Consider the following 23,028-nt stretch of genomic DNA (forward strand, 5'->3'; position numbering starts at 1 on the left):
AATAGTCACTGTTGGGGTTGGAGATCAGCAGAGGAGGCCAAAGGCACTTGCAGAGCTTTGGAGTTTGCCACAGATCCCAAATCTTTTCTGGCAGAGACACACCTGAAGGGGAGGGAGCTGTGAGCAAGGGAGATGGATGCTGGTTGAGATATGGCTCCATGTCTGTTATTAATGGCGGAAACCCGTACACGGGTCCTGGCCAGAGAGTCCCTGAGCAATTAGAAAAGTGATATGCCCTGTCTGTAAAACAAGACGACTGGCAAGAAGGCAAAAATTAAGAGGAGCAGTTGAGTTGGATGCTGGCACCTTCAGAACTCACCATTTAAAGACCCTTTCTTGTTTGCAGGGCTGGTCCAAAGGACTGACTGAGCTGTCTGAGAAAGGGCTGGCCCCATCAAGGCTGGAAAGTGACTGCTGCTTGCTTCCTGGCTCCTGTCATGGGCCCAGGACCTTCAGAGCTGTCTCCAGTCCAAGCACTGCCGATGACAGGGCTGCTTTTAGTGATGTGAAGAAAATATAAACCTGACATAGTATCCACACCCCAAAAGCAAATCCTGCAGGTCATAGCATCGCATGGGGGTCCCGAACAGCAGCCTTGTGGACTCACGCTCTTCTGCCTCCACAGCCCAGAAAGCATCACACTGGTGTTTCTGGGTGGTTATAGACCCTATGGTGGAGGACAATTGCTGCCTGGACACGTCCTTGATTCCTGAGCGAGGGGATGAGGGTCTCACTGCAGAGTTTGCAGTGCTTCCTTGAGGATACCAAGTTTCCAGCTGCTCCCCAACCTCACATTGCTCATCCTGGGCAGTTTTCCATCACCATGCTGCATCTGCTCTGCTTTCTTGTCAGGGTTTTTTTGCCCTCTCCTCTCTCATGACCAGCACTGTAGAGGTGGAAAGGGAAGGAAAGCGTGATGGCTGAGCCGAGGAGCAGGAGGGAAGTCAGGATCAGACATACTGTGAGGTGTAGGAGTTTGTCTGCTTTCTCCTCTCTTTGCCTCTCAGTTCCTGAAGAGCATGAGCAGAACTCCTCCTGTATCACCAGCAGCATTTTGCTTTTGCCCAAGGGACAGGGCTGTGGGAAAATTGCCTGTTACAAAGGGTCAGGCTGAAACAGGGAATGGAATCAGGGACTTGCTGGCTGCCCCTCAGCTGCTGTACATTTGCCACCTTTGGGTAGTGCAAACCATCAGGAAGGCTTGGAGTCTTGTTTACCCTGGGATTCCCTTTGCTCCTAAATGTTGTGTTGGGAATAATCTGCACTCTGCCAGGAACCATTTGCCTTGTTTCTTGGAGGCTGAGTTGTTACTTCCTGCTCTAGGATGAATTGACTTTGGCCCCAGAGGCCTGTCTGATTCTGGCATCATGGCTCTTGTCCTTCAGCCCAGCAGCCCTTAACTCCAGTGGGAATTGTGAGGTGCCACAGGATGTGGTAGCAAGTCTGAGTCCACTGAATCATCCATTAATCCAGGTCTTTGTCGTAGTCCAGCCTTTTCCGCTGATTCATATGGCTTCAATAATGAGGCCTGGAATTGCCATCTCAAAGACATTAGTCAAAGTGAGTCACACCTATATGATGGTCTCTTATCTCCTCTTCACTTATTTGGTATCCCATGTCCACCAAGTGGTGATTTAGTGTCTCCCCTAGCTACGTAGTGCGTTGTGCACAAGCTACATTTAAGAATAGCTTTCAAGCTGTCAAGATAATCTTGCATTCAGCTGAAATGGATCTGCATCAGCTTGAGCCAGGAACCACAAGGGACCTCCTGCGATTCCAGTGGGGTTTCAGCTTTCTCTGTTCCTCCCTCATGCTGGCCCAGAACAGGATGTGTTGGATAGATAAAATGGCTTTTAATGGGGTCCTCTAGAAGGTGATGCAGAAGCTACGTAAGCCTCTCTGAAATGCGTTTTTCATCCTACCTTCCTCAAAGCTCACAGCCTGTACTTCCTGGGATCTGGCAGAGCATCAGTGCTCTGTCTGCAGTGTGTCCTGGGACATTGCACAGCACCCGTTTGCTGAGCTGTGATCCAGATCACTGTTGCTGCATCTCCTTCCTCGACCATCCCAGGTTGTAGCTAATATTTTCAGAGCACCTTTTGCCTCTGCTCTCCGGACAGGCTGCAGCACCCATCTGCCTGGAGGTGGCAGAGTAAAAGTTGCTCCAGCTGCAGCCCGGACTTCGCACTAGGCCTCTCCCATCTCTGTCCCATGCTGCAAACCCCACTGGACCTCAGCAGTTAGTCCTGTTGCACTTGTTTGACACATACAATTGTGATCTCAGTGGAGATCCCTGATGTTTCTGTACTGACTGCCTGGTGCTGTGCTTTCCTGAGCTATGTGGAAATACACTTTCCCTTCATTAATTATCAATGTGCTATGATGACAACTTTGCTCATGGCTGGAGATTGCTGTGGTCTGGATTACCTCCCCTTTACCTGGGAAAGATTTTGCTATATCATTTTTAGGGTAAACCATGCCCTCCAGGAAATGTGCCTCACAGCCCCGGGGGTCCCTGCGACATTGCCAAAGGTGGTTCACCCCTCTCCATGTTTTTCCCCAGCTTGTGCTAGACTCCTTCCTCCAAGGATTCAGCTGAGGCAGGTGGTCCAGAGCCAACGCTGAATTAGGGCCACAGCAGTCACAGCAGTCGCAGTTTGGCAGAAAAGCCTGGCAGCTCTATCCACAGCAAAACTGAGGCACAATCCTGCGGGTGTGTATGCAAAGCATCCTAAATCCCACAGCAGCAGCCAGCAGTCAGGGAACTTTTCATTCACTAGCAATGAGCTCAGGTACATGGATGGTTTTCAAGCTTCTCCCCCTAGCACTTGCAATATAAACACAGTGTTTTCTGGGGGGGGGATGTGCTGCATGTGGCCAGGATGAGGATCTGCGGGGAAGCCCACCTGCCTGTGCTCAGGGGTGCCTCTCCCCAGAGCTGAAGGCAGCGAGACGCACACTCACCTGGCTCACCAGCCACTGGCTCTGATGCCAGCACAGTCGCTGCCAGAGCTGATTTTCTCCTGTGCTGCACTGAAGGGAGCAGCTGGCTGCTACCTCCTTAGTGATAAGGAGGAACTAAAAATAAAAGCCAAGCCAGCGTGGTGCAGTCCCCAGGAGGCTGGGCTGGCTGGGAGCACTGGGCTTGGTTCTGCCACCCAGTCTGGCGCTGAGCTCTGCAGACATCCACTGAGTTGATTCCTTCAGAGCAGCCGTATCTGGAAGAAGGGGTTTGAACTGCAGCATGCTGTGTGTTTTTGACGTACTGTGTATGCTTGCACCAAGCCACTCACTTGCAGACAGCTGCACAGGCATCCCGTTAGCTGCAGGATGCCGGGGAAAGGCTGGATGTGACTGACCAAAACAGCAACAGATGGATCCTGCGCTGCCCAGCTCTCCTCCCTTGCTGGGGTGTTGTCATCCTAAGGCCAGGAGAGCACAGACGTTCAGCACAGCTGCTCATGGTCTATGCTCAGGGCACAGATCGTGCAGGAACGTCAGCACAGCTCTTCCTCTGGGTCAGTGTGAAAGCAGCAGCCTAGCAGGAGCAAAGATGATGTAACCTGCAGAAACTGCTCCACTAATCCTCCCTCATCAGGAACCACAGGGAGACATGGTCCCAATCCTGCCTGGAGCTTCAGGATGGAGGGAAGCCAAACATGCGAGAGCTGCAGTGCGCATGGGCAGCAGAGCTCCCACGTTCCCTCTAGAGGTTTGCAAGTATGATGACTCCAAGCTGCTAGTGATGATTTCCAGGATGAGAGATGTGAGTGCTACTGAACAGCATGAGGAGTGCCGCAGGCACAATCCTTCCACCAAACACCCACGTTGGGCTGCACTTTCTGCAGAGAGTCTGAGTCTTCAGAGAGATGTTTGGTTCTCTCAATTGGATCTTTCCCCTCCTAACTGGAAGGGGGGAATCAAGCTGAGATTATCAGTGAGAACAGGAGTCTCATCCAGCTTTGGCAGATCCCCAACACCAGAACTAAAAGATCTAGGTAGCTCCCTCCCTCCTGTAGGCCAGACCCAGAGAGATCATGGGGTCAGACAACAAAGCTGAGATGTGCAAGCTGAAGGACACACTTTTGTCTGGTCCTGAAGTTCCTGAATGTCAGGTGTGTAGGAAGAAGCTGTGAGAGGGGTATCTTTCTTCCCATGCACTTTTGTTCCAGCCTCAGACTGAGGTCTCTTGCCATTCATGTGGCACCATGACTGTGTCCTGCAGCTGCTGAGGTGGCCCAGTATGGTGGAGTAGCTGGTAGCAGTGGGGCATTCCTGGAGCACAGGGGTGGAAGGAGACCATCTGTGGGAAGATTAAGAGGAGCTGCCTCCCCAGGGTAAGCGAATCTAAACCTGTAAGGCTACTGAAGGGTGCATTTTCAGGCCCTGCCATGTGGTCAGGGTATGCTCTCAGACAAGCCAGGCCACATCCACAAGGACTTTGCCACCTGCCCTCAAGACTCCCATTGGACTGCCCATTATTAGACTGCCGTGGGCTTTCAGAGTTTTCCTTGTTCTCAGAAAGATGTTGTGTTGTACAAATTAGTGGGAACACTTGGAATCGGCACCCTTTGCAAGTCCTGCCACTTGTGCCAGTGCACATTTCTCAGCTTGATTTAAGGAAAGGGGTGTTCTAAATAAAACCCGCATCTCCCCTGCCTGGAGCAGCTAAAAGGCACTGATGCAAAGTTGCATAACCCAGTGCTGCTTGTGTACATGTTTGAGAAGAAACAGCCACGGAAAAATCCTGTAACATTCTTCGGCTGGTCTGTCTCCTGGTATCAAAGCGTTTCCTGCTGTGCTTTCACCTTTGAATTTTAATCCAACAGCTTTGTAGGAGTTGAGAAAGGGGGTGGATGAGGGCTCTGGGGAGTAAAAGCCCCCTCTGAGGAGAGGGTAGGTAAAAGTTGAGTCACGTTGTCTCTCATGGAGGAGCAAGAGATCTCTGATTTAGTGTCCCTGACTGTAGGAACTCTGTCACCTGGGGAGTGGCAAGCTGTGGGCCAGGTCTTGGTTTGCAGAGTCAGAGCAGATGTTGCTGCTAACCCAGCCTTGGTCCCCTGGGGAGGGCACACAGCTCTGACTCCCCGTGTTCCCCATAATCCTTGTCTCATTTAGCAGCCAAAGGCAGTTCACTGGCATCTCTAGAAATGCAGCTCTTGAAAGCTGCTTTTAGATCAGAAGAGCTCATTTCAGTCCCCACCTATTCATTAATAAACTACTCCTGCCTCTGTGGGCCCCCAAACCCATGTATAAGTGGCTGGATCAGTTTGTAGTTAGAAGCAAGTCAGTTTATTTTCTCATGTCCTCCTCTGTTGTTTGACTAATGGCAAGGTTTTACAGGGATGTAACAATACACAGAGACAAAGAGCAGGTTTTTTTCCTTCCTGGCCTGGGCTCATGGGATCCAAACTGGCAGCTCTTGGGGCAGGTGGTGCAGTGTCCTCTCCCCATGATGGGCACCTTTTCCCCACCAGTGCCTCCCAGGACAGTCCGTTTTCTGGGAAGAGCTGGGCAGGGAAGCTTGAGCAGAGCAGAGCTGAAATTTCTTGTCCCAGAAAGAATGACTGTCCCTTGCAGAGGTGTCTGTGCCTTTTTCTGTTGGTGTCCAGGAGGGGAAGGAGAACAGAAAGGATCTTCACATGGTGGATATGACAGTGGAGGACACTTAGTATCACCTCTGCATCTCCCCCAGGGCAGCAGTCAACCACCAGCAGTAAACTTTTTCTGCTACCCCCAGGGCAGCTCAGTACCCTCCTCACAGCCTGCTCCCCGCTGAGGTGCATTGGGAGGTCTGGCTGGCCAGGTGAGAAGGGAGGACTGTCCCTATCACTGTCCCCTGGCATGGTGGTCTGAGTTTTTGGAGGGGTGGCTGGTGTGCAGCACCAAGCCTCCTCTGCTCTGGGAAGCTGTGCTGTCTCTCTTGGTCCTGAGCCTTGCAAAGACAACCATGGGCTTGTCCAAAGGCTTGCCCATGACATGGGTTTGATGTGTCTGCCTGCCCGTGGGGAGCACAACTTAATTAGATTAGTGCTTTGCTCTTATTCCTCTGCCTGGTATGAGAATTTCTGGGACTCATCTAAAGGAAGACCATGTGCTGTGGTGACACTTCCCCTGAAGCAGCAGGCATGCCATGCAGCCCTGTTCTGCCTGTGGTCGGGTATGGATCCTGCATGGTAGCAAAGGATGGGTGCAGGGAGCCTCAGGGTCATAAAGCACTGTAATGCTTTGGGACCCTCTTCCTCCTCACCCTCAGATGTCTCAGCAGCCTTTTCAGGACAAGGAAAGGTGGAGTGTGGCTGCTGCCCACAGGAAGGTTAGGTTCCGATAGACACAGCCATCCATGACAACACTCCAGAGCCAATGTGATGGATGGATGTCCCTGTCCCTGCCAAAAAAGGTGAACAAATATTGGACACACTTGCCACCAAGGGTGGCTCTGAACCATGAGTCTGAAGCAATCTGGGAAGGAATGAGGCTTTATTTCCTGCTTTCTTACATTTATGCCACATGTTTGCAGTGTGTGCAAGGGTTGCCCTCCCATGCAGGTAGTGCAGACCTGTGTCCTGGTGCCTTCCAGCCCCCGAGCTAATCTGCTGAATGTTTGACACTGAACACGGGGATCACAAGTATCCTTCAGATGGAAACTCTTCTCAGTCCTCACTGAGAGAGCATCAGCCGTCAACCCACAGCAGCTCCCACACCTGCCTGCACATCCGTGTGTGTAGCAAAATCTGCGGCAGATCAATAATCTTCACATCTCTGCTGAATTAAGTAGGTGTGAGGAAAGCTCGCTTATACGAGCTGGTCCATGCCTAGCTCTCCAACAGCCTCACACAAATGTCTCTGTAGTGACACCAATGGCTTCTTCTGCCACTTCAACTAAAGCAGACTCTGCTTGCTTGGAGAGCAGAGATGCCTGTTTATTGCCGTGTACCTTGAGTGTGACATTTAGACTTTGCCAGTCCTCACCAAGGCACAGCACATTGGCTCGATTGTATAGATTCTCTTTATGACTCACTCTGCAACTTGAAGCATTATGTCCAGATAAAAGACACTTTATCCCTATGATAAAAACGGACAAAAATGATGTCAAAATAAAAGAATGTTTTCTCATCCAAATAAAAGTTGAAGCTGCTGTTCTCGGGGTTATTTTGCTTGAAAACCTCCAGAGAAAGCAAGACTTTGAGTTTTTACCATTTATAGTTGGCTTTAGAAAATTCAGTATATGAAGTTTGCTATCTGCCTTCCTCCACTCATTTGGAGAGGAGTGTCTCTGTGCTGGTTGCCTGGGAGCATGCTCTTACTGTTGGGGATGCAGGGGGGTACATGACCACCCAGAATGGATTCGAACCTGTGGGACACTCCTTGGGTAGAGAGGGAGTAACTCTGTGCTGGGTACTCATAGTCTACTGCCAAGGCAGCTGTCCCACGTGTTGTGGAAGAGCTGGCACCTGGAGGACGTGCAATCATAGTCTTTGAGTTCACCCAGCTAATGAAGGACTGTACTGGCCCATGCCACCACCATCAGCCTGGCCATTCCTGCAGCACGATCACAGCCACGTATGAGGGCAGCCAGTCTGATGGAGAGCCCAAGCCCTGGGGGAGCTGTGTCTTCCTGGCTGTGTTTCATTGAGCAGGAGGAGGTTATTTTTAGCAAACAATGCCAATTAGAGAGGGATTGTTCAATGGCTGCATCTCAATGGAGAGCAACAGCTGCTGGCACAGCTCCGAAGGACCCCATCTGTGGAGGGATCTTCCTGGGACAGGGGAGGGGGCAGCTGAGCTCTGCTCTGCTGCTGGTTCAGCTTTTAGTTTTTCTACTGCTCTGAAGTTTCCAGGTCACGATTACTGTTCCTTGAGCAGTAGAGACAGGGCTCACTGAGTGTGACCAGGGTCTGCTGGGTGACCTTCAAGTGTCCTCTTGGGGCACAGAATCTAGATGCCATAGTTGCCTTCACTCATTGGTCTCAAAAGAGCCAGAGCTGCTGAAGGATAGACAGATCTGAACTAGCTGAGCTGGACTGCAGCAGAAGGTCTGGGAAAGTGCAGGAGAATTAAGCACAAGTAGGAATCAGGTACATGACTATCCTGCGTCTATTCTCAGCTCAGAAGTAAATTGTTCACATTGCTTCAGTTAAACCCTTCTTACTAATATGATTAAACATTTTCTGGAGAAGGATCATGGATCACCTGCATCCTCAGTGTATGCATCCATTACTCTGTGTCAAGGGAAACTGCTCCCTGAGGATGCCTCAGGGTGAAAGTACCAATCTTGGGGTACCCAAAACTTGTTGCTTTTGGTATTTCTCTGACTGCGGAGACCAAGTTCAAGTCTGTGACCAGAATAAATAAGCTTTTGACCTTCAGTCTGAATCTGTCCCTCAGAGAGAGCCCTGGATAAAGGTGGTAGGACTGATGTTACTGATGCGCTCTCAGAGGAGATGAAGTTTTCTGAATACATCAAAACACTAAGTCCATACAGGTTGCAAAAGCGATGTCCTCCTTAGGAAAACAAGAAAGGTACTATTTCTGGCAAAAGGAATTTATATCCCCAGTGCAAGGCTGTTTGCATGGTGAACAGAATGCCCAGACCTCAGTTAATTTGCCAATGAAACAACTTGTAAAAAAGGTGAAGAGAGACCACAAGAGGGAAAGGAGAAGAATCTCAGAGATTTTGATCTGCCTCATTTTGGAAATTAAAGAGCCTGCTGGCAATGGCAGAGCTTCACATGCTGAGCTGGAATCAAAACCCAGGGAAAAAGGGAGTGAATTAAACAGAACAAGAACTGAGGGACTCTAAATGCTGTCTTCAACATTTCAGTAGAGGCCTCATAAATCTAGACAATTAGGAGATGCACTTAAAGAAGCCCAACGCTATTATGTTGGGGCAGGAGGCTGCCTGGAAACAAAGCTCTCTGCAGCTCTAGCATGGGAACATACAGGAGCAATGTGACCTGTGTGACTCTAGTACCTGGAAGGGAAAGGCTGGATGAATGAAGTAGGCTGGAAACACCATGTCCATTAAGTCATGCAACACAGGGCAAGATTATCTGAATCCTGAGTAGCCAGTCCTGGAGTCACCTCTGGGTGTCGAGGTAACTTGTGAGAGGAGACTCTCAGTTGAGCTCCTCCAGCCAGCTGAGCTCATGTGATTGTTGCTGATTGATTCTCCACCAAATACTCTGATACGAGACTCAGCCTCTGTGGGCTGTACGGGAGAGCGAGCGATTGGGTTGTGCAGAAGACTTTTTAAAAAAAAAAAAGGTAGAAGAAATACATATTAACACCATCTTTTTCATGTTTTTCCTTCTAGACTGTAGTAAAAAGAACTCTTTTAGTTTGTCAGAACACTGGTGTTCTGCATGTGTCTGTGGAGAGGAATCAGCCAGGAAGAGCTAGGTGAAATGAAGCAGTGTAAATTTTCCTGGGCACGGTGGCTCTGGGGGTGTGTTTTGGGTGAGGGACAGTCTGCTGCACATGGGGCATCAGGCTGTGCTGGTTGCAGCGCTTATGGTACCTGATCCTAGGTCTGGGTACCGGGGAGGAGAGCACAGTTCCAGTGCAGGTGCAGGGCTTCCTCTGCGCCACCCCGGGGGTGGTGTGGTTTGTGCCTACGGCCCCACAGAGCTTACTCCAGTGGACAGGCAGCACTGCCCATGGTGTCTGTGAGGTGGCAGTTTGGCACCTTCCTTGGTGTGGGCTCCTGAAGTTACGTCTTCTAACAGCTCAACAGCATCACTGTCTCAGAAACATGGGAAGGGGAGGGAAGGCTGTGCTGAGGAGGAAAGCACTGGACACTGGGGCCACCATCATGGAAAGCTCTGTTTTGGGGGATTATAGTGCGGTGGGCAGTCACTGGACAGCCACCACTGCTCCCAGTGACCAGCAGAAGTGGGGTGTGTTGCACCTTTTGTCAGCTCCTGCAGTGGCAGTGCGCAGGGAGGGACAGAGCAGGTGACATGGGCAGGGAAGCCCACCAAGACCCCCAGCTGAGGGCTGGCAGAACAAGGCTGGTTGTGTGGGAGCAGGGCGTTGCATGTCCCTAGGCTTCACACAGAGCCCAAGCCCTGGCCCTGCTTCTCAACACTAAACCCACCCACAGGACACACACAGCACAAACATGTCACTTGTGAATCCAGGAAGGATTGTGAATCCAGGATGGATGGCCCCTGACACAGCCTCCTCCCTCTGCAGAGCTGCAAGCTCAGTGTCTCTTGGCATCTCCTTTGCCGAGCACCTCTCCAGTGAGAGCCGGAGACACCTGCACGGCTGCCCAGTTCAGCTCCGGGCTGCCTTTGATGTGCATGGCTGCCCAGAGCTTCCCTGGAACCCATTCGCAGGCTGGACATGTGGTCGAAAGGGATGAAGCAAGAGTTCCCTGGGCACTTGCTTGGAAGAGAGTATTTCCCTGTTTCCCTTATGTGGGAAGGTGAATGAGCCAGCCACAGCAGAGATCATTCATAAAGTGCATGGGGGCCTGGGGGATCTCAGCAGAGGTCACGGTGCCCTGCCTCGCTCCATCAGCCCACGCTGGGCATGGTGGCAGGCACAGCCCCTTGCCAGGGACCTGCTGGGGAAGGATGGGCTGTGTCTTTGCACACGTCTTGCTCACACCCCTGCTCAAAGAGCAAATCCAGAGGTATTTTATCCTCTGTACATTTGTTTAAGGAAGTTTAAAAGCAAATTTGGCCCCTGACTTTGAATCCTTGCTCCTATAAATTCAAACACCTTGGACAGAGCATGTCTGTGCAGTCTTACATGTGACATTTAGCTAAAACCACTTACAAACAACTTGCATTACAAGTTTATTCATTCCCTGCAGAATGTTGGCTCCACTGAGCGTCTCACGAGCCATCTGCTGCGGGCGAGCTGCTTATCTTTGCTATCAGACCCCTCTTCTAAATATTATGACCAAACAGAATTCCAAGAACAACATCCATCCCGCTGCACTGCAAATGCGCAAAGCTGATAAACTGTTTATATATTATCAGCTAAATAAGTTGGGTTTATCTGGAAGGGTTTGCAAAAGAAAGCCTCTTGGGGTGCTCAGAAAGAATGCTTTTTGCAGGCAATTCTGAGTGGGATGGGGATCTCTCTGAGGCTCCACCCGACGTGCCACCTTTGGCTGAGCCAGCCCCAGGATGCCCATCATACAGGTGGGGTGGAGGGCTCATGAAGGTCAGCAGTTCCTATCCAGGAGTGGACCCAGGAGCCTGATGAGTTGTGGTGCAGCAGTGGTTGATCATCAGCTTCTTGAGTTGTGTTCATCTGGCACCTGGGGCTGGGCTGAACCACTTGCCCCATCCCCAGCAATGGGGGAAGAGCTCTTAGACCTTCTGCTGCTCTGGGTATCAGCGTCTGCCCACAGCTTCTTGCTTCTCTTCTGCTCCACACATGACTTTTTGCAGCTTCATGTTACCTTTTGACTGTCATGTTAGATCGTCCTTCAAGGCAGACTTGGTGTCTGAACTGGCAAACCGAAGAGCTGTCTAACCTCCACGCCTGGGACAGCGGCGGAAGACAGCTAACCCTGGCGCCTGGGACAGTACCCAGAGCCGCTAACCCCAGTGCCCCAATATAAATTATCTAAAGGCTTGTGAAATCCACCCAAAGTGTCTCTTCCCTTCCCAGTGTCCAACAGACCAAATTGGGTATCACGGACTGTGTTTATTCTTCCACATTGGGTTTTCTTGATTGCCTTTTGGTGTTAAGAAGCCTTGGGACAAGGCCATGAGCAGAGGTCACTGTGGGTCAGCGCAGCAGACCCCAGCCGTGCCAGCAAATGGAGAGCATTTATTCTCCCTACGGGACTTCAGATCTAAGGACGTTTTGTCCGCTGACTGCCAGCAAGCACATCTGACAAGTCAAGTGGGTTTCTGATGGCCCTGGCCACCCTCTCCAGGACCGTTTTAACACAGCCTGCGTGTCGTAGTTCAGGCAGCCGTGGGGCACAGAGTGCCAGGCTGACAGCAGCTCCTGTGGTGGCCCTGCGTGGCTGAGAGAAGCCCGCGAGTGAGAGACTGTAGCATTGAACACCGGCAGGTCTACCCAGCCCTGGCTACTGTGTGCTGTTTTAGGACCTTGCTTCCATGTCTGGGGAAGGGGATGGAGTGACTGACTGTGCCTGGGGTGGGGGGCTGTTGGGCTCAATAAGCCCTGGGGCAGAGGCATCTCAATCTGGGCTGGAAGAAGAGGAGGAGTGGGGTATTTTGATTTTCTCAGTGACCCTGAAGCAGAGCAGAGCGCCCTGGTGCAGAGTGGATGTGGACTTGTCTGCACAGCTAGCTACTCAGCTGGGATGGCAGCGCTTCTTCATTGACCCAGTAGTAGAGGAGTATGTCTCCTGATAACACTTGCAGAGGACCAGAGCTCCTGGAGAGGTACAGAGAGGGCAACTGTGGAGAGCTGAGCTGGGTTATGTGACAGATGGAGCTCATCCAGAGAAGATTCATCGTCCAGCAGCTGAAAACTGTCTTCCAGGTGGGTTCAGGGATGCATGCTGTGCCAGCCAGAGGGGATCAGGGACTTTGGTGAGGAGGTGAAGTCAGTGCAAGTAGGCTTGCTACAGAGAAAGGGCTGATGCCTAGACGGGGATCAGAGCACTGAGGAGAAGCCAAGCTTTCTGCACAGCGTTGCAGGAATGCCCCTGTAGAGGGAATGTCATTCGCTGACCTGAGCCAGTGCTTCTCAGAGTGTGTGCAATCGGGGGAAAAGTCACATATTGACTTCAAAACTGAAGAAACTGCCCCATGGAGTTGGGTGGAGTTGGGTGATCCAGGGGAGCCTTGAGATGTGTCTGCATTATGGGTTAGCACCTTCTAAACAGGTCTGTGCACAACCCGCCCCAGCAACTGGACACTGCAGGTGGAGAAGTGGAGACGTGAAGTCAGGTGCACACATTTCCAGGGATGAGCAGTGCAAGGCAGCGAGAGACCATGGAGGGGCCATGGCTGCAGCAGTGATGGGTTCTCCTCTGCCTTGGCGTGGTCTGATGGAGACTCGGTGCCTCTTTAGGAAGCAGGTACTCTGTATAATATTCCAGTTCCATAGGTCTGCGTGGCAGTAAGCAGTGTGATGTGGTACAGCAATGCTGATGGAGAGAACTCTTTGGTCACCTGACTCACCCTATTTATGGTTTACAAAACTCCCCACAGTTTTATCCAGTGATTTCAAACCATATTTAAGGCCAGCAAGGGATCCAGCAATGACTGCGTGGCTGTTTCACCAGTCACTGTTCATGGGCTGTTCAAGTGACAGGACTGTGGCTGGGAGCTGCTTCCAGCCGAGGTCCTCAGTCATGGCAGGGCTGATCCCCCACTGGGTTGTCAGTGGGTAGTGATGTGGTTCCTGGCATATCAGTCATATGGGGGTACTGCCACCTCTGTGCCTTGAGGCTGCACTCCTCGGGGCATGGCTTCTCTTCTGGCAAGCTCATAATATTGACCTTGAATGACTCTTTGCAGTGGCATATTATTCCCATGTTGTTCTCATCTGAGGAACAACTCATTACACCCATCAGTACAAGCTGATGGAGGGAGAGACCCTGGCTCTTGATCCTTGGTAGCACTTGTGACGCTTGTGGTTTCTGTGGCAAAGCTTGTGATCACAAGGTCTTTCTCCTGTATGTGTCCAGGATGGAGACAGCTGGGGCAGGCATGAACCCGGCTTCCCCCCTGAGGTGCTACCAGTCTACATCTCTCCACCTCTCAGCTCTGCTCTTGACTGTAAGCATCCAAAGCAGAAAGATGTCACTGCCCTCTCTTATAACTGTGAAAACAGAGACGAAAAAGGGCCTTAGTCATAGGAAGCCTGTCTGGACATGAACCCAGGTGTCCAGGATTCATCTGTCTTTTTTTCTTTCATACTTTCATACTTCAGCATACTTCTTTTCTTGAAACAAAGTCTGAAAGAGGGGGAGACAGTGGCAAATTTTTTTTGTGCTGCTACCCAGACATCAGGAGAAGTGCTGTCACTGTGGCACGGAGGAGAGGGGACTCACTAAGGAAAAAAATAGAAGGGACAATTGAGTGGAAAGCTGCACACAAAAAGAAAAATAGAAGGGACAATTGAGTGGAAAGCTGCAAAGTGTGACAGGCCTGGGGAAAGGAATGCTGTGGTGGATAGCAGGCCTCTGAGCATTGCTGTTGTCCCTTCAGAGGGACTGAGCATTGCAGTAGCTGTTCTGGGATACCCAGGCCTCTTTGCCAGCTCAGGCATTGTTGCTGACCCTTTGGTATCACTGCTGTTTTCCTACTACCATCCATCACTGAGGACATGTCCTCTTAAGTCACTTCTCACTATTGCAGCTCTGCAGCGACTCCCTTCACGCAATGTCCATTTGGAGCTTCAGTGGAGGCAAGCAGCTATTTCCACATGGCCTGCTGCTGGAATGGGCTCTTACCCTGCCCCATGCCCAGACCCCCTGAAAAATACTGGTCCCACAAAAATGCTGTTGTTTTCCAGGCTTCCTGTCGTTGGAGTGAAGAAGTTTCCTGAAGCAGACCTCCAGCATACAAGGCACTCCTTGCCCTGGAAGTTCAGGCTGGCTCTGAGCCTCATCATTCTGCATATCTTGTATACATGAAGCAACTCCTTTGCATAAAGATATGGAGTTTATTAGGAGACACTGGAGCTTAGGAGCTGTCAGGAGTGGAAGTCAATTCTGTTTCTGACACGCAAAGAGCCTTTTATAGGCTGGAATGGGCACAGGACCCTGGCTGAGTACCTCCCCCTTGGCGCTCAGCTAGCCCCTTCCCAGGCACCACCGCTTGCTGGAGCCTGATACTTGGACTTCCTCCGGTTTGAGTTGGGTCCCCATCCCTTGCCGTGAGAGATAACACCACAATCTAAGGAATCTCTTGAGCTGAACTCATTTAAAAACACCCACACAGACAGCTCTTCTTCTCCCCAACACGCTCATTAACCCTTGTCTCCTTTCCTGGAAGCTCATCAAGGCCACAGGAACCTCGTGAGCCTGGCTGGCTGTGAAGGACCGTGGGATGCTGACACTGTGCCATCTCGCACCTGTAACATGAGGGCTGCAGAAGCAGCAGCTCCTCTCCTGGGACTCCTGTCAGCCTGGGACCCCAGGGATTTCCCATTTCCTTCACTGTTTGATGCTCTCACAGAGCAAAATAATCTCTTTCGTTTGGTTGGAGCCATATACTTGGCACTTTTCTGCCGTCTCCTCTCCTCAGCCACTCAGCCACTATCACCATAGCAATATTTGCTTTAATGTGACTTCTCTCCATCAGTGAAGGGTTTTGCATCTTTGAGGTCTTTTGCCCCAGTGTCATTCCCCAGACTCCCCAGTCCCTAAGGAAGTTACACAACTTCCTTATACAATATGGATGTCCATCCCTTTCTGTCCTCTTCCTGCTCTGGCCTTGCTACCCTGGCTCAGAAAAATTAGCAAGTGATTTTTTATGAATTTTGCGGTCACAGGATCCCTTTCCTGGCCTTGGACCCCTTTCAGGACAGCTGTGTCCAGGCCTTCTCCTAGGGAATACCTGTGATTGCTCTGTTTCTCCAGAAGTATCAGTCATGTCTTTCACTGGTGAATCTCATTCAGGGACAGTTCAGGGATGGAGCTTGTTCAGGCCCAGCATCCTCAGCTCAGGTCTCCCTCCTGATCCAGCTGACCAGGCTTAAGTCACCTTCTGGCAGCTGCAGATGGTGCTTTACCTCTTCCTGGCTGGTGGAGGTGGGAGCAGAGTTCAGGCATGTTCTCCAAGCCCTGGGAAAGACTTGGAGCTTTTGAAACCTGAAAGGTGTGAGAATATGCCCAAAGGAAAAATCTTGACTTGTTTTCTGGACTGTTTCAAAGGAAGTTGCCTTCTACCAATGTTTAAAGCTTTAGCTGGAATTTCAGGTCTCTCTGCCCCAGTCTGTCTGATTGCCCCCAGTGGGCTGTAGTTTATGTTTCAGACACATGCCATCTCCCACCCTGACTTGCTAGAAGCACACTTCCCTCTGAGATGGTTTTCACATGAGTGCAGCATCCCAAAGGAGCCTAGGGGCAGAGGTCAGTGATTGCATATCATTCAAACCTGTACCCTGGGCAGTCTTTTCTGAACAGAGGACAAATTGTGAGTCTGCCAAAACTACAACCAGATTTCTGCTGCATGCCTGCTCCTCAGTGACAGAGCCCTCCAAGCACTGCGCTGTGGGCGGTGGGAGACTCCAGCAGAGCTGGAGACACGTCACTGGGAATCTCACTCATTTGTAGCTCATTCCAGTTGCACAGCTGTCTCCTTTAAACAAAGTTTACTCAACGTTACTTAATGCTTCAACCATGCCTCTGCCAGGAAGATGTTCAACTGCAGTGTGTGTGACCTTTACCCACCAAGCTAGTTTGGTCTGGGTCCTCAAGGGGGATGTCAAACCCACAGGGGTTGAGCATGGCAGTGGTTTGGAGCTGGATCAGACTATTGGGACTTTGGCCCAGCTCTCTCACCAGTCACGCACACCAGGGACAGGGTTGACCAGACCAAGTTGTTCTGGTTTTTCCACAAAGGCTCATCCTCACTCCATCTGAGCCCATCTTCTTTTTGGTCCTGCATGCATCCCTTTGTTCTTGCTTTCCGGCCAACACTGGCAAGGCTGGGTGCCTCCAGGTGGGTGAGGGGAGGAGATCAGGAGAGGATGGTGCTGTTCTGAACCCTATAGCTGTGTTTGCAGGTCCTGAGCACTCAGGTGAGCCTTGCTCCAGTGTGCCCCATGGCACTGGGGTCTGCCCTGGCCCCTTTTTAGTCCTTGGCACAAGGAGGGAGTCAGGGACAGGCTATGACTCAAAGTCTTGCATCATCCAGAGGAAGAAATTGCCCTGGGCTGTGTCTCAATTTCCTCACTTGCAAAGGAAGAGAAGTGCTCTGAAAACTTTGAAAAGCATGCTGTGTCCACATCATCTAGGATGCACATGGGCCCTTCTCCTGAGGTCCCAATGTGCTCCATGGTGCTGTTGAAGCTTCCCAGGTACCCAGAAGGGGAGGCTGTAGGGCATATTCCTGTAGGATCCTTCCAGCTATTTCAGGCAGTCCATTCATAAGCCTTTTTTGACACTCAGCTCCCCATCAGACCATGCTGGAGTTGCCTCCCCCTGTCCCAGTGATGGTGGGAGTGCTGCACAGAGCAGCAGCCAGCAGATTTATGGCCCTGGTGTCTAGACCAGCTCCGACCTGCCTGGGAGGACAGGTACATCCTGTGAAAGTCAGGAGGCCCATCTCTGCCATTTGGCCCTTCATCTTACAGTCAAACAGGGGAATTTTGCCAGAAAAGCACACTACAGCACTGTCCAGGGGTATGGGGAGGTGTTGGCTGTCAGGCCATCTTGCAGTACTGCCCATGGCGGGCAGCAGGATGCACCCCCTGTTAATGGCACCAGCTCTCCCGCTGCTGCGAAACAAAAGGGATGGGGTCAAGGTGGGAGCCTGACCCCAGCAAGGGCACTGCGGGGAGCCTGGTGCTTCCCTCTGAATGACTGCAGGGGGCTGCTCCATCCTGGCCGGGGGTCTCAGCCCCATGGGAGCAGAGCTGGGCTGGGGGCCTGGGGTTGGGGAGAACTGTGGAAGGGCTGGAGCAGGCAAAAACCCCAGGCTGCCCACGTGCAAAGGGGTACGAGAGACCACCAAAGGAGCAATCCTCTCCACAAATGTATGCAAGGAAAAGGAAGGCAGCTCAGTTTGAAAGGGCAGGGATGCTCAGCTGTGATGCTCAGTGGTTCTGGCAGTGGTGGCAGAAGCAGGGGGGTATTTCTCTGCTATATGAGAGGTGGGAGCCAAAAGTCCTGGTACCAGCAGATATCCTCACCCCGCTGGCAGCTGGCTTGTGGTACGTCAGTACCACGCTAACGGTGCCTGTGGAGCTGGGCTGAGCAGGGCAGGTGCAGGGAGGGAGGACCCTACTGGTGGCAGGCTTGGAGGGGACAGGCCCCACTGCCACTGGGTTGTCCCCTGCCCGTTGGGCTGGTTGGCAGATGCAGGAGCACCAGGGTGGGTGTCTGGGGTGGGGAGGTACACTGCAGTTTTGCTGCTCACTTCCTTGTGTTTGCCATTTTATGGGGGATTTAGCATGGGTGGCAGCACCGGCTGCTGAGCAGAGAGGTCCAGGCACGTGTGTCACCGTGCGGATGTGTACGCGCACATGCCTGGTGATAAACACACAGATGTGAATGTGAGGAAAAATGTAAACATATACAATAATTTTCTACAATTAAGAGATGTTTTAGAGAAGAAAATTTCCATTTTAGGCTTAGGAACATCAATTTTATAAATAAAAGATTTAAATAAACATTAACATGGATACATCAACACACACACACATACATGCTCACACGAGCACTTAAAATAGGCTCCCACACTATAATTTTAAATAGTACAAAACAAATGAATTCTCCAAATATTGTTTAAACTGGCACAGGGGGTTATGATGTCATCTCTGTAGTAATCATAAACTTGTTTTCCTGTAATAAATATGATCGCTTTTCCCATTAACAGTTTATTAGGACTTTTGGTCTATGCGAGACCAATACCAAACTGTGGCTGGTTTTGATTGCTGAAGACTGCATTAGGTCTCCATCCTCTCTGCTGGCTCACTCACGCTGCTGTCAATAGTCGCTTTTTTATTTTCTCATCCTTTTCCTCTGGGGAAATAAAGAGTGGCGCCTCGCTCATGAGCAGGATCTCAATTTCTGCAGCGTGCGGTGGGACTTTGCCTATGGGCCGGATTGTCAGCTCTAACATTGCCTTCAGTGGAAGCAGGATTGGGTCACAGGGAGCCAGAGGCTGACCCAGCACAGGGCTGCAGGGTCTGTGGAGGGCATGGTGGTACAGGGGGGGTGCAGAGAGACTGGGGCTTGTGCTCCTGGTGCCCCCAGCCAGTGCCCTCCCGAGTCTGGTGGTAATGAGCCCAGATGATGAGGAAGTGCCCAACTCACAGCCTCACGGGAGTGAAGGAGCTGGGGCTGTGTGATCTTCTTGTGCTGTCACTACTGGGCTCCTCCTCGGACGAGATGTGCATGTGCTCTGGGTGAGGATCCTCACCAGCTCTGTGGGGCCCAATCCTGACCCTTTGACATCTCCACTTGGAGGAGCCTGTGCTGGAGGGGAGGTGACAGTCCCTTACCCAGCAACAGCATGGTGGTTCCAGGCTTGTGGTCATGTCTATCGGCAGAGCTTCACCATGGGTGCAGATGAGACACACTCCTGGGTGCCCCACCTGGGACAGCATCTGTGTCCCTGCACCACCCTGAGACAATAGTGTCCCTGACAGTGCAGCTGGAGGCACCAAGCAGTCCCAGGGCCAGACCTGGGCTGGGGCACACCACACTTCACAGGATCTCTGAGAAAGCAGATGGCCCCAGCCTCCCACTAAAGCCTCGGGGGCTGAGTCTCACTGCCCCATCATATCTTCTGTTCGTATGCACAGCCCTGTAGGAAATGCTGCTGGAACACGCCAGCTCTACTCCTAGAGCTATGTTCATTCACACTTATCAGCACCAGGACACGGTGTCTCTGAATGACTTAGAATAATATTTGGAAAAATCCATCTTAAGTATATTAGTCCACTAAGCCTTTAAGTCTTCACAAGGGCCTTAATTCCAAGGACGCTGATGCATGCCTGTGCCAAGGATTTTGCAACACAGTGACACACAGGCGGCCAGGCTCGTTCTGCGCCCCATCCTGCTGCCTTGAAAATGGTTAACAAATGTCTTACTGCTGGAAATCTGTTTCTGCTTAGCTGGGAAGCGGTGGGGTTCTGAACCCTGCTTTGTAGCACCCTGCTGGCAGCTTTTGTCATTCTCAGGCTTGGCATATTATTGGAACTATTAAATGATGTTGCATTGCCTCATTGTATTTAGATTTTAAACATATTTGTAAGGCTTTGAAAAAAAAAATGTTCTCATTATTAAAGCAATGTACCAAATACCTTCTAGTAAATAATCTGTCCCAGAAGTGCTCTGCTCACCCAGAGTGGGCTGGGGAGCAATAAACCAGCAAAAGGGAAGGAAAAAAAAAATAGCATGGATGTTACAGGGATATAGAGCCAGGAGAAATGAGAAGTGGGAAAGCATGGCATGATGTAGGTGAACTCCCTGCAAGGTTCTGTTCACATGCACGACCATCGGCTCGGGAGGGCATTCGACCCCCACCCAGGAGCCAAGGGCAGTTTTCCAAGAGCAGAGCATGGGCAGTAGCCAGCTCAAGAGAGAGGTGATCGGATGAATGGGTTTTGCCTTGTGCCACTGCCTCTGGCAGCACTGGAAGTAGCTGGGGCCTCTGGCATGCAGAGTTTGGCAGCGAGGGGTGTCAGAAGGAGCTCAGAGGTCTCCCTGAGGGCTGTTGGGGAGTCCAGGAGCACATTGAGGAAACAGCACTCTGCTGCCTTTGCTTCTTAGTCCCCCTTGTCTGTACAGCTTCATGGCCAGAAAACAGGGTGAGAAGCTTTCAAATCTCCAGGCCCTCCGGTTGCAGCCCCCAGGCTGTCTAAAATCAAGAGACAGAGCCAACCTGCCTGCCCACCTGCACATATCTCCATGGAGATGGAGATGGGGGTGGAGGTGGAGCTAGAGATGTGTGTGTTTGGGAAACTGTCTTATCCAAGTCATTATAGCAACCTTTCCCTGCCACTATCACTATCTACTTTATCTAGTCTGGCGAATGACCCAAACGCAGAACTCTCTTGTAGATATTTTTCCAGTGTTTGGCTGATTCCTTGGCATACCTGAACTTACACCTGCTAGCAAGCATTTCTTCTCTTCCATCTATTCAGAGCAGATCGCCAAGGGCAGAGTTCATCTAATTCCCCTCTCCTACTCTGGTGCCAGTGGTTGAAGGGGCTCCAGCAGTGAGTTTGGGACACAGCAGGAGAGCCACAGCATGTCCCAGCTCCAGGCTCCCTCCACACGGAGGGATGAGCGGTGCTGGAGGAGGAGTAACGCGGGTCACTGCTTGCTGTTTACTTGCAGTGCCATAAAGCCTCTGTGCCAGCATCCCCAGGCTACAGTGCTACGAAGGCATTGATGACCTGCCCCTAGCTACCAGCCTCCCCAGAACTTTAGCAGCAGAGCTAATTACTAGTGATGTGACTAACAGTACTAGCCTGGGCCAAGTGTATATTAGGTCAATCTTCTAGAAGCTGGGAAAGTACCAAAAAGCAAACAAACCCAAAACAACAACAACACAACAAAAAGCCAAGGAGAAAGGAAAATAGCTATGATACTGTTGTGATGTCTGTACATGAGTATTTTTGCACTGAAGGAATGCAGATGCATTTTTGCTGTGTTACAGCACAGTTCGAGACAGACCAGCAATGATGCACTGTAAACAGACCATGTTAAAACACATAGTTCTCTCTAGATCTTTCTGCAGTATTTTCTCTAAATAGTTATTTTGTAATAGGCATTTTATTTGCTTTGCAGAGTCCCTAAATAGCATGAGTCCAAGTTCAGGAACATGCATGTTCTGGCATTTATTTTAAAGGGCTCTTTATTTAGTAAGCTCTGCGACAAGCGACATCCCCCGCCAAGGCTGCCCTCTGCCCACGGTGCCGTGCTCGTGCTGTGGAACTGGGGGTTGCTGCTCCCTGGCAGTGGCCGGGCCCTGTCTTTGTGAGAGGTTCCACTGGTGCAGGCTCAGACTGAGCACCCGCGACAGCAAAGGAACAGTGGAGAGCCGAGCTCAGCCCTCAGTGCTCCCTGTGCCCAAGCATGGGCTAACGTGGACACAGCTGTGAGGGCTGGAGACCTCCTGAGTCTGGGGGAATCAGGCTGCTCGTCCAGGCTGCTCAGTCACCAAGGGGTGAGGTCTCCCAGGGTATATAAATCCTCACTGCTGTGCTTTCCCAGCGTGCCCCAGGCAGCAAGGGCTGAGCAAAGCCTGAGAGCAATCCCCTCCCCACAAGGCCATCTCCCCTCACCCACAGGGGAAGGCAGGAGCTGAGCTTGTCTCTCCACATTGTTCATCCAGCAAAGGTTATTCAGGTAGATTTTTCCTCCTCCAGTGAGTAGGAAAGGGACACAGAGGATGGAAAAAACAGACACATTTGAGCTCAAAACCCTTTTGATTTGTTTCATAGACCATTAGGCTACATTAGGAGGTAAAGCCAAATTCTGTGCTCTGCTGCCCCAGGGGTAATGCCCCACTTCCTTGTTTGCCCAGACAAGGTAGCCAAGGGAATTTCCCTCTCGATTATGCTAGAAGAAATGGGGCTTTTCTGGTACCTGATATGTATCCAAATCAAGATAATTCGGTTCCTGAGAGACTGGAGTATCCCTTAAAACACTGGACTGATCAAATGTGACATTCCAGAGAGAGCAGTTACAGATGAAGGTGGACAGGGCACCCAGTGCAGAACAGTTGGAGAAGCTCTGTTGTTTCCTTTTGAGCTCTCAGTCCCTGAGGACGTGAGACCAGGATGTGGCCATAGGAAGGGGGAGACAGCCCTGAAGTTTGGAGAATAAGAGTCAACTACCCATCTGCTTCTCTATGTTGGCTGCATGATCCCATGCCAGAGAAACTTTTGGAGGAGGGACTGGACCTTGACAGCACCATCTGTCACTTGGCTGGAAGTGGGATCACGCCAGAAGGAGTCCCGGTGTCAGTGCTGATGCTTCCAGTAAGTTGGAGGATGCACAGAGGTTTGGACATCGCCCAAGCTCTTCTGCTTGCCTTGGGGCACAGGAAAGGTAGCCCTGTGCTGAGCATCACCGGGTTGTTTCATCACAAAAATCAGTAGGAATTTCCCATGTCTGCCCAGTATTACTTTTTTGGTGAGGAATACAATTTAAAAACTACCTTCTTTGAGACCTTTTTTTTTTTTTTTAAATCTATTTCTCAGTGGTTTCTCTTTGATTTCCCCCCTCCAAATCTCCCTGTGTCACCAGCAGGAATTCCTTTATGGTTTGTAGAAAACAAATTGGAAACAAACTACAAAATATTTTGCTTTTGCAAAAAGGGGGAAGGGCAAACAAAAGTTAAATGCAATTTTCTGTACTGGCTTCATTTATGGTGCCAAGTTTTACCCATT

The sequence above is a fragment of the Strix aluco genome, chromosome 21, assembly GCF_031877795.1.
Source record: "Strix aluco isolate bStrAlu1 chromosome 21, bStrAlu1.hap1, whole genome shotgun sequence".
Classification (NCBI taxonomy): Eukaryota; Metazoa; Chordata; class Aves; order Strigiformes; family Strigidae; genus Strix; species Strix aluco.